Below are 15982 nucleotides of genomic sequence, written 5' to 3'. Positions count from 1 at the left end.
CAGCTTAACCGTCTTCTCCTCCATCTCCCTCTGCTTCTCCTCCGCCTCCCTTTGTGCCTCCCTTTTTGCCTCCTCCACAAGCGCCTTCGTGTTCAATCTCTCTTTCTCAACAATAGTCTGCAACACACCACTCCTCGTTAGCATCATGTAATCATCGACGGACGCACACACAATGTAATGGAGGAAAGGTGAGAGAGTCCGTATAACTAACCGCCATGGCGATCTCCACGGCCATGCACGAGGCGTAATCTCAGGATTAGAGCTACTCAGGCGCTTCTTGATCTGCGGGAGAGTCTTAGGACAATGTATCAGTCCATCACCAATGGCTTGAGAGCCATGGGACCTCCCGCCACCAGATATCATCACCAGCTCTGTATCAAAAGGATCTTGGCTCGGGTTAAAGTCCTCCCCTTTCATCGCCTTCCCCTTGTCTCTGTAACACACAAGCTTGTGGTGGGAGGTCTTGTTGGTGAAGTTCTCTGGATCATCTAGGTCAGACTCCGTGAATGGCTTGGCCTTCTTGTACGGGGCCATATGGGCCATGCCATAGAGGTCGAACAGACCTGACACAGGCTTCTTGTGGTGGTGCGCCTGAGAGAGAGGAACAAAATATTAGTTAAGGTCATTTTGGAGAATGATATTGCTATGTAAATAGGTCATTTTGCAGCTAAGAAAGGTTATTATGCCATTTTTGACCAAAGTATTAGTTATGTCATTTTCGAGGAAAATAAGCTAAGTTTAGGTCATTTTCGAGGTAACCAATATTATTATGCCATTTTTGACCAAAGTATGCTAATTATGTCATTATTGAGCTATCCAAGGTTATTATGTCATTTTAGAGCTAACTATAGCATATTAAGTCATTTTATAGAGCTATCTAAGGTTATTATGTCATTTTAGAGCTAAATATGGCATAAATGAACTATCCAAGGTAGTTATGCCATTTTTTAACTAACTAAGCATTTTATAGAGCTATCTAAGGTTATTATGTCATTTTGGAAGGGATAAATGCTAGCATGAAGAATGAATCGCATGAATCATGTAGCAAACCACATACCCAGTTATCCCCGTACTCAACCAGGTTGGAGCTCCCTTGATGGTGTGGCACACCTTCCATTTGGTCGCGCTTATCCTTGGCCTTTTGGTGTTCGACTTTCCATTGGTCAGAGCACCACGCATCCACCAACGCCTCCCAACAGTCCATCTTATCCACACACCATCTCGGGGGGCACCTAAGTGAGTCAAGAGAAATTTCAGCGCTACACCTATGAATCAAATCAAGAAAACCAAGTTCAAGGCCTTAAGAATAGGTAATTACCTGCATGTACTTCTGCTTACTCAGAAACTTGCCGCGACACTTCTGCTTGCCCCTCCTAATACCCTTCGAGGTGTAGTAGTCTCGAACGGCCTGCACCCGAGCCTCGTGCCTTAAGTTCTGAAGTAGGCGCTTGCACTCGTTTTCGACAACCATAGACGCGGCCTCCTGCTGTCCCTCTGAAACCCTGTAGAAGGTCTGCAATCAAACAAGGCAACACTGATTAGTACAATCACTAGGTAGTGTTGATTTTTAATTCCATAAAGGAGAAATTACCCAAAACCGACGGAACACAATGTCGGCCACCGTCTCGCACAAGACACCGTCGACCCTCTCCTCTGGCGGGGCGTGGGCAACCGAGTACAGCTCCCAGGTCAGTGCTAGCTGTGGAACCTGACCCTCACCGGGCAACGTGACCCACCCAGGGAAGTGCTGCCGGCAAAGCACACCAAGGACCTGGTTGGACCTACGGGCACCAGGGGGCGTACCCAGCCCCTGCAGTATGACAAGGCCAATGCATTAGATATTAATTTGAAGGAACATGAAGGCAAAAGGTTAAAAAATAGTAAATGCACTTACTTCAACCCTTTAGGCGCCATCAACCACCTTTGGTCGGGGGTCGTCGGCATGGGCGGGAGCTTTGTACAACCACGCTTGTAGACCTTCTTGCCCTTCTCAACCAGCTCGTCGTCGCTGTAGCTATCATCTGAAAAGGTGTCCTCGCTACCATCCTCCGGGCCACTAGCCTCCGGAGTCTCGTGGGACGAAGACCCCGTGACCGGAGTCTTCTGAGACAAAGACTCTGGGACCGGACTCACGTGGGGCGAAGGATCGGCGACCCGAGTCTGGTGGGGGGAAGGATCAGCGACCGGAGGCTCATGGACCGGAGTCCAAGACGGGTCCACGTCAGACGGAGCACTCCTGTGGTCGGGTGAATCAGCTGAGGGTGGCGGCGAGGAAGGCGTAACAGCCTTCCTACCTCTCCCGCTGCCACGTCCACCTCTAGCAGGCTTCTTCGTCCTCCCCCGACCTCTCCCAGCCGCAGAAGAAGCGCCCGCCGTAGTTGTCTGCATACTATCTACCAGCGCTCTCCGGAGGGGCAGGGGTGCAATAATGGAACCACCCCTCCCAGTAGCGCTCGCAGGAGAATCGGGGCGCTCTGGACCCTTACCCACCATCCTGTCAACGCCTGCAATGACAAAAAGTAAACGAAATTAGTACAACATAAAAAATTTGGATACCTGACATGAACATAATAATATGTATATAATTTAAGTGTATCATAAGCATGACCATGATAAAAATACACCCGATCAACACAAATATATATGGGGTCGGGGTGTGGTGTCGGGGTGTCGGGGTGTCGTGCCGGGGTGTCGTGTCGGGGTCGGGGTGTCGTGCCGGGGTCTGGGTGTTAGGGTCGGGGTCGGGGTCGGGCTGTGGTGTCAGGGTGTCGGGGTCGGGGGTAAGGGTGGGTGTGGTGTCGGGGTGTCGGTGGTCGGGGAGTCAGGTGTTGTGGTGTCGGTGGTCGGGGTCGGGGTGTGGTGTCAGGGTGTCGGGGTCGGGGTGTCGGGCCGGGGTGTCGTGTCGGGGTCGGGCCGGGGTGTCAGGGTGTCGGGCTCGGGGTCGGGGTCGGGGTGTGTTGTCAGGGTGTCGGTTGGTCGGGGGTCGGGGTCAGGGTGTGGTGTCGGGGGTCGGTGTCGGGGTGTTGATCGGGTGTCGGGGGTCGGGTCGGGGTCGGGGTCTCTTTTTTCCTTTTCTTCTTCTCTTCTTCTTCTTCTTCTCCTCCTCTCCTCTTTCTTTTTCTTCTTCTTCTTCTTCTTCTTCTTCTTCTTCTTCTTCTTCTTCTTTTTCTCCTCCTCTCCTCTTTCTTCTTCTTCTTCTTATTCTTCTTCTTCTTCTTCTTCTCTTCTTCTTCTTCTTCTTCCTCCCCCTTTCTACTTATTCTACTTTTCTTCTTCTTTTTTCATTATACCTAAAACTAAACCTAAACAAAAATACTAAACTAAATAACCTAAACTAATTAAACCTAAACTATTTAAACTAAATAACCTAAACTAATTAAACTAAATAACCTAAACTAACTAAACTGAAAAAACTTAAACTAAATAACCTAAACTAAACAGAAAACAAAAACAGAAAATAACAGAAAATAAAACAAGGGCAGGGGCTCACTGGGGGGGCGGCAACGGGTCATGGAGGGGGCGACGACGGGGCGGCGGCGAGGCAGGGTGGCGACGGGGCGGGGAGGGCCGGCGACGGGCGGCGCTCCTCGGGGGGGGAGGGGGGTGGGCGACGGCGGCCCGGTGGAGGGGGAGGCCGCGGTGGGTGGGGGCGACGGCAGCCCGGTGGAGGGGGAGGCCGCGGCGGGACGAGGCGGGGACGACCACGCAGGGGAGGGGGCGGGGCGGCTGGACGGCCCCGGCGCGGCTGGCCGGCGTGGAAGGGGCGACGGGGCGCGGTGGACGTCGGGACGCCGCAGGGGAGGGGTGTGGGGCGACGGGGCGAGGGTGTGGCGGCGGGTGGTGGGGCGACGGGGCAAGGGGGGCGGCGGGTGGTCGGGGCGGCGGCGGGTGGCTGGTGGCAGGGGCGGCGGCGGTTGGCGGTGGTCTCGGCGGGGAGAGAGGACAGAAAGAGAGAGAGGGGGGAGGGGGCGGGGTGGGGAGCCGTTAGTTAGGTTATCTCTTTGCCGTCCGCCCCCTTTGCCGTCCGCTGGCGGACGGCAAAGAGGGGGCCGTTAGGTTTTTTTTCTGAACAGCTCGTTAGTGGGGCCCACCTCCCTCTTTGCCGTCCGCCCGCTGAAGGCAAAGATTCTTTGTCGTCCGCCAGCGGACGGCAAAGAACTGGCTGATGGCAAAGACATTCTTTGCCATCAGCCAGTTCTTTGCCGTCCGTTTTTTGCAAGCTGACTGCAAAGACCTTCTTTGCCATCCGCTAGCGGACGTCAAAGAATTGGCAGACGACAAATAAGCAAATTCCAGTAGTGTAAGCCACGAAGGCGTAAGTGGGAAAGAGATACAAGGCCAAAGGCCCGCAGCTGCGCACAGGCAGGTACCGGTCGTCTGGTGGGTAGCGGTCGTCCGGTGTCTCAGGAGCGACCGGTCGTCCTCTAGTCGTCGGACGTCCACTGAATCCGTTTTGTGAAGGGACACCGGTCGTCCGGTATCTTCGGACTTTTGTTAATATTACCGGTCGTCCGGTGAGGGCCGGACGTCCGCTCGCTGGGAGGTGCTGTAGCTGTCTTTGGCTGGGCCTTCTGGCTGGTGCGGCTTCCAGGCGTCGAACGTCCGGTCCCGGCCGGTCGTCCGGTGGCTGTAGCATGTAGCAGCTCCTTTTCTTCCGTCTTCTCTTCCATGCTTCCCTCGCGGATGGTGTAGGTGTTCCTTGGCGCTTGCACTCCTCCTCGTCGTCTGTAGTGTTCTGATAATACCTATGAATGCACACGAGTGGAGTGTCAAGTAGTATACCATCCTCGAAGGTGTCAAGTGAGCACGTGTAAAGGAGATGATTCACCTTTGTGTATGTGAAGTAGATGTCGCATGTGTCACTCGCCAAATGGACTCTTGACATGGTGATGTCCGTAGGATGCTCCGCATCATCTCCCCTCCCTTGGGAAAGATCCGACCTCGGATCGAAAACCAAATCACCATGGGAAAGAGATGGTTTCGCCGTGTAGGAGTGGACGTTCACCAAGTAGTCATCATCTTCAAGCTTGAAGTGGGCACTCTCCAATGTCGCACCGTCTATTGATTCCTTCAAAATGAGCAAGGACAACAAACACTTGGAAAAATAAATGTGGTTAGCGTTAGTGCAAAACCAAGCATTCAAGTGGTGATTCACCCAACAAGAGTCGTCATCATGCAAAGCATATGGTGTGACAAGAGATTGTGACATGGCACGTAAGCATATCAATCGAGCACAAGCAAAGATATCATGGGGACAAGCATGTAAATGTGAGGTAGTGATGCAAATATGTGTGTCAAGATAATAAGCATCTACCTCAAGTTCATAGCAAGCATGGGCAAAGCGCTCAATGAAAGGTCTATGGTAGGCATAGGAATCATTCACAACACCTAAGAAGATGAGATGTCTAAACACATGGGTCAAGTGCAAGACAATCCAAGCATAATGTGCATAGGGTGTAGTGAGAATCGCGTGGCACTCAACACAATAAAAAGAGCAATTGTTCATCATGTGTGAGGCAATCAAGTCAAAAATGTAGCAATTAATGGGACATGGCATATGTGAAGAAATGGCATGGGTGCAACCAAACATGTGATAGGAGCAAGTAATCCAAGAATTGGATGCAACACACAAGGTATATATATATCAAGATGCATGGGAATGTGAAAATGGCAAGTCAAAACAAGATCTCTAACAAGTGTGCAATCAAGTGTTCCAAGATGACCAATAAGTCTCATGGTGCAAGCAACATAAGTAGTATGATCCGCAATATCCATGCTCAAGAAAGATGTCACCTTGAAGGCGTGTCCTTGTGCATTCTTCACAATGCCGAAGCACAAGCGAGTGCGATGTAGAATCGTCGTGGTAGAAGGTGGTTCGCTCTCAAGAGCTCGAATGGTCAACTCACGTGCAGTGGAAGTCGAGACGAAATCCATGTATCCTACACATGCACAAAACAAAACAAAGAAAGTATGCGCATGGTAGATAAACACATCATCCATCATGATGGTTCTCTTCTTTTGCACATAACCATTAGGAGCACAAGTGCATGAATAATATGATGCAACAATGGCTATATTCATGGCACTAGGTATATGGTGCAAAGAGGTAAGACAAGCATGCGTCACAAGGAGTATGTCAAAATCTCCAAACATATGTGAGAATGCTATGGGGGCAATCTCATTAGCAAGATTAAAAGCATAGTTGCACTCAATACATGGCTAATCATCTAGCATGAAGGAGGCAACATATGGAGATATATGACAAGAAACAATAACAATCATGTGATAAGCATGTAGATGGTTGACATCAACCGCATGAAATAAGCAAGTATAATCATTGGTGATGCAACATAAACAAGCATAGTAATCAAGTCGTGCAAACTAGTAGTGCGAAGATGCAACATACTAGAGGAAATCATGGCAATCATGTCATGTGAGCAAATAATAGGCATAGATAATGCACATGACATATCGCAAGCACGAACACAAAGCAAGATCATAGTATCATCATAGGGATGGGTCACAAATGGAACATGGCAATAACAAGCAATATCTCCACCAAGCTTGCAAATACACATACAAGTACTAGAATCAATCATCATGTGTAATGCAAAGCATGGGTCACAAATGCATGGCAAAGGCATAGGAATGAGCATATCATGCAAAGTGAACATGGCAAGATGGGCATAAGATATGTGATGGACAATAACCCATAGCCAAGTGAGGGTCATGTAGAATAAATGCGCGAAGACTTCACGTGAAGAGAGCGGTGGGAAGGACAATCCATGGGATCCCAAATCATCGTTGCTCTCTAGAGCTCATTTTGTCAACTCATGGGATTGCGAGGTTGACAAGTATTCATGGGTACCTACACAAAAGATACACAAACCAAAGAAATTGTGCGCGTGGTAAATGTACGCATCATCCATCATGATGTGTATGTGCACGTGTGAGTTAGCACAAGGAAAGCATCGCTCAAAGAAATTTGATGCATGGTATAAGAACATGTCATCCATCATGAAGAAATAGTTATTGTGTATAACACTATGGGGACACAAATTGAGAATGCAAGTATATGGCACATCAATAGCATGTTTATTCATGGGAAGCATATTGTGCACACAAGTATTGGGATCATGCAATGAATGGGATGAATCAAAATCTCCTAGCATGTATGAGGAAACTATGGGGGTCTCCTCATGAGCAATATTTGAAACATCATATGGAGAAAATGGACAACATCCAAAACAATGCATATCCGAAGCTGGGTGGTCATGGCATGGCATATGAGATAAATGATGCAAAGGGAGCATATCAATATCATTAGAAGAAAAACAAATGCCAATAACCATGGGCTTGTCATCTATGCCATAAGTGCAAATTGGGTTAATTTTAATGCCATATGCATAGTCACTATGATGAGATTACAAATATGACATATGATTGATCTCATGCATAGCATATGACAAGTCAAGCGGGTTGTCAAACATGATGTGACCTAAAGAATTATCACAAGAAATCCTATGTAACATGGCATTACAACTAATAGACTCCACATGGCAATCATCATACTCATCATAAATGGGTAAATCATCGCATGGGGAAATCATATTAGCATGAAGCATGTCAATAGGGGGATCAACATCATGTAAGCAATCAATGTCAAGAATGTCCACTAGTGGGACTAGAGCATCACCTTCACCTATGTTACCTTTACCTTGTTCATTCCACTCAAGTGGTGTAGGTGAGGTGTGAAAGACCAAATGGTGGTCATCTTCATCGTGATGGAACCATGTGGGGGGTGCATCATACTCCACCATGGCCATCGTCTTGTCCAAAGGGAGGACGTAGTCGTCGCGAATTGGCGCGTCATCATAAATGGGACTCTCAATATGGTGGCAAAAGTCACTCAAGTCATCATACGTCGCCGTGGTCGAGGTGAAATACTCAACCATCTCATCGCAGTCACCATGGTTGGAGGCCGAAGATGGCACATCATCACTCTCCTCCATGACCGAAGGGAAAATCCCATGCTCGATCATCTCGTCACCGTCGCCGTGGATGAAGGCCGAAGATGGCACATCATCACTCTCGCCTCCTAAGATGGAAGCATCATCCTTGCTCGCCACCGTGTCGCTCGCCTCCAAAGCATGTTCCTTGATTGGCTCCATAGTCGTAGTCGTTGCCACACCGTCTTGAAAAAGAGTCGAAGAAGACTCGGCACCATCAATGCCACAAAGAGGGATGGCGGTGAAGTGGAATTGGGAGCATCGTCTTGGCGCTCGTCGGGCTTGGACATCATGGTGGTACTAGCCACATGCTCGTTGTCGTAGAGCTTGGTCTTCGAGAAGTGTGCTTGGGGTGTGATAGAGGCAAAGGTGTCCCGTCTTTCGATGAGATGATGGATATCGCTTTGGTGGAAGTAGACTTTGACGATCCGACTACGAACGTGCGAGGACGTCGCGCCTTAGCAATCGCTAAACCAACTCCGAGAGGTTATCGACCACGCCGGAGCACGATCAACCTGACCACGAGGGTCTGTTTCCTGCGAGCAAACGAAGAACAAGCAAGAAACTGAGATTGCAATCTGGATATTGCGAATATAAGATGAAAGCTTTATTGATCAAGGTGGAGTTCTGTGACGCCTTTGTCTGGTCGCTGAACACAAACGAAGTACGCGAAGTTGCAGCTATGGCGAACTTTTAATCTAAACAAAACCCAAAGTCTAAACGACGCCCTAAGGGCTGTATATATGGAGGAAGAGGGGGGAATTTCGTGGCCCTTGAGGAAGGGGTTCGAAACCAACCCTATCTCTTGTTTCCCCACACATACGGACTCTAAAAACAGCCTATACTTATGTATTTCGAAATTACATGGGCCTGGCCCAATAATAAGGTGACGCAGCACCTAGAATAGCCTCTGGACGAAAGTTATGAAGTAGCATCTTGTATATTTCGTCCAAGGCTTCATGCACGCATTATGGTGGCTTCAACGTCTTGAAATCATCACTTGTAACTCCGTTCTTGTTCCCCATGCGCATGCCATCATCTCCATGCTTGTTCTTGCTCCAATGTTCATCCTTCTCAAAGCTAGGCCCTTCATTTGTAAGCAAAACAAATGTATCCAATTTAGGCAGCATCATATTCTCATGAACATTAGAATCATTACCAAGAAACGAACGTACCTGGTAATTTAATTGGCGTGCGCGAGCTCTAGTAATTGGTCCAGTATATATAGCAGCAGGGGCTGTGGGTGTAACAATGGTATTGATGTCCTCATCATCCTCCCCTTCTTGAAATGAAGTCGTCCTCGACGGAAGCTCATCTTCCTCACCCAAATAAGGCTTCAAATCTGCAATGTTAAAAGTGGGACTAACCCCAAAATCTGCAGGCAGCTCAAGTTTATATGCATTATCATTTATTTTCTCTAACACCTTAAAAGGACCATCAGCACGTGGCATTAGCTTTGATTTGCGCAAATCAGGAAATCTATCCTTACGCAAATGTAACCAAACAAGATCTCCAGGTGCAAACACAACATGTTTTCTACCCTTATCTCCAGCAAGTTTATATTTAGCATTCATACGCTCAATGTTTTCCTTAGTTAACTCATGCATTTTTAAGATCGATTCAGCACGTTGTTTAGCATCAAAATTAACCTTCTCCGAAGATGGAAGAGGCAACAAATCAATAGGTGCACGAGGTAGGAAACCATACACAATTTCAAAAGGGCACATTTTAGTAGTAGAATGCAATGAACGATTATAAGCAAACTCAATATGAGGCAAGCATTCTTCCCACATTTTCTTATTATTCTTCAAAACAGCCCTAAGCATAGTAGACAATGTTCTATTGACTACTTCAGTTTGTCCATCAGTTTGGGGGTGACAAGTAGTGCTAAAAAGCAGTTTAGTCCCCAACTTAGCCCATAAACATCTCCAAAAGTGGCTAAGAAATTTAGTATCACGATCGGAAACAATAGTATTTGGCACACCATGCAAGCGAATAATTTCACGAAAGAACAAATCAGCAACATTAACAGCATCATCGCTTTTATGACATGGTATAAAGTGTGCCATTTTCGAGAATCTATCCACGACAACAAATATGCTATCCCTCCCCTTCTTTGTTCGAGGTAAACCTAAAACAAAGTCCATAGATATATCCTCCCAAGGAACACTAGGTACAGGCAAAGGCATATATAAACTATGAGGATTGAGTCGTGACTTAGCTTTTTGACATGTAGTGCAGCGAGCAACAAAACGCTCAACATCCCGTCTCATCTTTGGCCAAAAGAAATGTGTAGCAAGTACGTCCTCTGTCTTCTTCACGCCAAAGTGTCCCATTAATCCTCCTCCATGCGCCTCCTGCAACAACAAAAGACGAAGAGAGCTAGCTGGAATGCATAGCTTGTTAGCACGGAACACAAATCCATCATTAACGACAAACTTGTTCCAGGTTCTTCCTTCTTTACAATTCTGCAATACATCTTTAAAATCAGCATCATGCACATATTGATCTTTGATGGTCTCCAAACCAAATATTTTGAAGTCAAGTTGTGAAAGCATAGTATAGCGACGAGACAATGCATCAGCAATAACATTTTCTTTACCCTTCTTGTGTTTAATGACATAAGGGAAAGTTTCAATGAATTCAACCCATTTAGCATGTCTACGATTCAGTTTAGCTTGACTTTTAATATGTTTCAAAGATTCATGATCAGAATGTATAACAAATTCTTTGGGCCATAAATAATGTTGCCATGTTTCTAAAGTCCGAACAAGAGCATATAGTTCTTTATCATAAGTAGAATAATTCAGACTAGGCCCACTCAATTTTTCAGAAAAGTATGCAACAGGTTTGCCATCTTGTAATAACACACCTCCTAATCCAATTCCACTAGCATCACATTCAAGCTCAAAAGTCTTATTAAAATCAGGAAGTTGGAGTAAAGGAGCATGTGTCAACTTATCTTTCAATACCGTGAAGGCTTCTTCCTGTGCGGTACCCCAAACAAAAGGCACATCCTTCTTTGTAAGCTCGTTGAGAGGTGCAGCAATGGTGCTAAAATCTCTCGCAAAACGCCTATAGAAACCAGCGAGTCCAAGAAAACTCCGCACTTGTGTGACCGTTTTGGGCTGCGGCCAACTCTCAATAGCTTCAATCTTGGCTTTATCAACTTCAATTCCCTGTGGAGTAACAACATAGCCAAGAAAAGATACTCGGTCGGTGCAAAAGGTGCACTTCCCAAGGTTACCAAACAAACGTGCATCACGTAGAGCAATAAAAACAGCACGTAAATGTTCCAAATGTTCTTCCAAAGATTGCTATAAATCAGTATATCATCAAAATAGACTACCACAAATCATCCAATGAAAGCACGTAAAACTTCGTTCATTAGTCTCATGAAAGTACTAGGTGCATTAGTTAACCCAAAAGGCATGACTAACCACTCATATAAACCAAACTTAGTTTTAAATGCAGTTTTCCATTCATCTCCCAATTTCATACGAATTTGATGTATCCACTACGCAAATCAACTTTGGAGAATATTGTAGAGCCACTCAATTCATCAAGCATATCATCTAGCCTAGGAATAGGATGACGATAACGAATAGTAATATTATTATTGCCTCTACAATCAACACACATACGCGACGTACCATCCTTTTTAGGCACGAGTATAATAGGAACAGCACAAGGACTAAGAGATTCGCGTATATAACCTTTGTCGAGCAGCTCCTGTACTTGACGCATAATCTCCTTCGTCTCCTCTGGATTGGTACGGTATGGTGCACGGTTGGGTAGCGATGCACCGGGAATTAAGTCAATTTGATGCTCAATCCCTCGAATAGGTGGTAATCCCGGTGGCACGTCTTGTGGGAAGACGTCAGCGAACTCCTGCAAAATGTTAGTGACAGCAGGGGGCAAAGAGGAAGGCACGTCCTCGAATGAAAATAATGCCTCTTTGCACACAAAAGCATAGCAAACAGATTTGCTGAAATCTAGTTCATCAATATCAGATTTTGTGGCAAGTAAACATGCACTTTTCAATTTAATTTCAGAAACAACACTAGATGGTTTATTATTAGGTTTCATTTGTTGCTCAAATTCCTTTGCCACAATCTGATTTTCACTCTTATTTTTCTCCTGCTTTGCTTTATTAGCTCTATTAATGTCATCTTTCAAAATGGAATCAGGAGTCATAGGAAGCAAAGTAATATTTTTATCCTTATGAACAAGAGTATACTGATTGTTTCTACCATGGTGTACAGAATTTTTATCAAATTGCCATGGTCTACCTAGTAATAAGGAACATGCTTGCATGGGTACCACATCACAATCAACATAATCAGCATATGTAGAGATACTAAAATGCACACGAACAGTACGTGTTACCTTAACCTTGCCGCTGTTGTTGAACCATTGGATGTAGTAAGGATGTGGATGTGGTCTTGTGGTGAGAGATAGCTTCTCCACCATCTCCATGCTAGCCAAGTTGTTACAGCTCCCTCCATCTATGATGACGCGAACAGAACGTTCCTTCACAACTCCCTTTGTATGGAACAAATTATGCCTCTGATTTTGCTCTGCTTGTGTGACCTGCACACTCAAAACACGTTGAGCAACTAAACATTCATACCTGTCAGCGTCTTCAGGAGCCATGTATTGCGTCTCATTTTCAGAATCATCTCCACCATGTTCTTCACGTGTAATAAGAGCCAAAGTCTCCGCATCATAGTCACTAGCGGACTCATACCCACCATCCTCAGTAGCAATCATGACACGCTGAGATTTGCATTCTCTCGCAAAATGTCCTCTTCCCTTACAACGACGACAAATAATATCACTTGTGTGCCCTGTCGATGCCATGGAAGAAAAAGAGCTCTGCGCAGGCCCGGCAGGTGTGCTCTTGGCAGAGAGTGGTGGTTGTGCCTGCTTTCTTGTATCACGGCTGGAGGTGGCACTTGATGGAGGTGATGGTGAAGTGGAAGTAGAAGATGCACGCGGTGTCCATGATGAAGGTCGACCTGCAGAAAAGTTAGTTCGCGCCAATGGCTGTCGATCCTGCACTTCACGTTCAGCTTTACAAGCAAGATGGAATAAACGAGTGATATTATTATAATCCTTATACTCTAGAATGGTCTGAATCTCTTTATTTAATCCACCCATAAAACGACCCTAAGACCAACAACTCGACACGACGATGCAACCGATAATTCAATAATGCAAACAATGAATAGAAAATTGCAAAGGCTCAGACTGGCTTGGACAAAAGGATGAATAGATCTAACTTTTTTGTAGCTTTTTCTTGGACAATAGGTAAGAAAATAAATCTAATCTAGGGGAAACTGGAAATTCTCACCGAGCAACCTGAAAACTGATACCACTTGATAGAGGCAAAGGTGTCACGTCTTTCGATGAGATGATGGATATCGCTTTGGTGGAAGTAGACTTTGACGATCCGACTACGAACGTGCGAGGACGTCGCGCCTTAGCAATCGCTAAACCAACTCCGAGAGGTTATCGACCACGCCGGAGCACGATCAACCTGACCACGAGGGTCTGTTTCCTGCGAGCAAACGAAGAACAAGCAAGAAACTGAGATTGCAATATGGATATTGCGAATATAAGATGAAAGCTTTATTGATCAAGGTGGAGTTCTGTGACGCCTTTGTCTGGTCGCTGAACACAAACGAAGTACGCGAAGTTGCAGCTATGGCGAACTTTTAATCTAAACAAAACCCAAAGTCTAAACGACGCCCTAAGGGCTGTATATATGGAGGAAGAGGGGGGAATTTCGTGGCCCTTGAGGAAGGGGTTCGAAACCAACCCTATCTCTTGTTTCCCCACACATACGGACTCTAAAAACAGCCTATACTTATGTATTTCGAAATTACATGGGCCTGGCCCAATAATAAGGTGACGCAGCACCTAGAATAGCCTCTGGACGAAAGTTATGAAGTAGCATCTTGTATATTTCGTCCAAGGCTTCATGCACGCATTATGGTGGCTTCAACGTCTTGAAATCATCACTTGTAACTCCGTTCTTGTTCCCCATGCGCATGCCATCATCTCCATGCTTGTTCTTGCTCCAATGTTCATCCTTCTCAAAGCTAGGCCCTTCATTTGTAAGCAAAACAAATGTATCCAATTTAGGCAGCATCATATTCTCATGAACATTAGAATCATTAGCAAGAAACGAAATTACCTGGTAATTTAATTGGCGTGCGCGAGCTCTAGTAATTGGTCCAGTATGTATAGCAGCAGGGGCTGTGGGTGTAACAATGGTATTGATGTCCTCATCAGGGTGGAGAAGCCTTGGCCTTCATGAGTTCTTGTTCCGCCTTGAGAGCACCCATGTAGTTGTCGTCGAGGAACTTGTAGTTCTCGAGGAAGATAGTCTTGGAGATTTCGTTGTGCAATCCCATCATGAAGTGGAAATTCATCGAAATGGGGTCGTCCACGCCGGCTCGTCGCAAAGCAATCTTTGTCTCCTTGAAGTACTCGTCGATGGACTTGGATCCTTGTATGGTGTTCTCCAATTGGCATAGAAGATGTTCCGTGTAGGTTGGAGGCACGAACTCTCGCCGCAAAGCTCTTTGTCTTGGGCCAACTCATGTCGTAGCTCTCCAAAGGTGTGTGAAGCCACCATGTGTACGCATAGTCGTGGAAGTTCCTTGTGGCGCACTTCACTTGATCTTCGGGACGAACTTGATGTAGCTTGAGGTAGTCGTCCATCAAGCGCTCCCATTCGAGATACTCCTCGGGTTCTTGAGTCCCATAGAAAGGAATCGCGTGGTCGATGTCGAGGTCGTAGTAGCTCGTGGAAGTCGCGGACTTGAGCTTGGGGAGCTTCTCTTGAGGTGCTTGTGGGCGAAGATGCCGTATGTCCGTAGGCGAAGATGTCGTATGTCCGTAGGCGAAGATGCCTTGGAGACGCTTGGCAAAGATGCCAAGGGAGATGGTGAAGTCATTGAGCAGTTGTTGGTGTTGAGCCCTTGACCTTCACGTTCTTGTTGGTGATGGTGTCGATGCCGATGTGATCTTGCTGGAGATGGTAGCTCGGAAGCATGTGCTCTTGAGCGTCTTCTCGAAGATGAGGAATATCGCTTGTAGGACTTGATGAGGGCCTTGATCTCGTCCATTTGAGCTTGCATCTTGGCTTCGAAGTTGTTGTTCTTGGCATCGAACTCATCATTGTCGTTGTAGACCGAAGGTGAAATGCCTTGCCTATCCATCACAAGACTCGAGTAGAGGTGAGTAGGAAATGAGATAAACAATACCAAGTTACCTTTTCCCAAAGTTGAGGATGTATCCCGTTTCACTCAATGTGAGATGAAAGAATAGTGGAATTGGTACCGGACTTGTTCACTCACACCTATCAAGTAAAGCTTATGGTGGAGCTCGGTGAGGATAGTGGCACAAAAATTTAATGCAAAATGTTAGCAAGAGTCAATAATGTTGAAAGAGATTCACAAATTCGCAAGTGAAATAAGTAGACCAATAGCAATGAATGGCACACGGAAACGCAAACACGGATAGATAAATGGGGTCGTGCAACCAAGGAATGAGCACAAAATGTGGAATCCACGGAAAACGCTCGTGTTGCACAACTCAAGAGAGACGCTAGCACGATTGCACAATAGGCGGATACGACACTTGTGCACACCCTATAAGATGCAAAATGGATAAACTTTCTATCCCAAGTATGCTATGTATGTATGGTTCCCGGTGTTTGATCCAAGATGATCGGATATGACAATCTTATGCAATGTGGTATGATGCTATGGCTATTGCTTACAAGCTCTTTGTTTTCTCTCCTTTGCTTAAAAGCTTATTCTTTTTTTTTGTATGGCCACTTTTGCACAATGCACAAACCAAGGTAGCAATTGTATATATGCGGGAACGATCTTTGTGACACAAGAGATGACATGATACCAAGATAATATGGTATGTATGCAATGGATGGTGTAGATCAC

The sequence above is a fragment of the Aegilops tauschii genome, chromosome 7, assembly GCF_002575655.3.
Source record: "Aegilops tauschii subsp. strangulata cultivar AL8/78 chromosome 7, Aet v6.0, whole genome shotgun sequence".
In the NCBI taxonomy this organism is placed as follows: Eukaryota; Viridiplantae; Streptophyta; class Magnoliopsida; order Poales; family Poaceae; genus Aegilops; species Aegilops tauschii.
Note: the sequence above shows the minus strand (reverse complement) of the source record.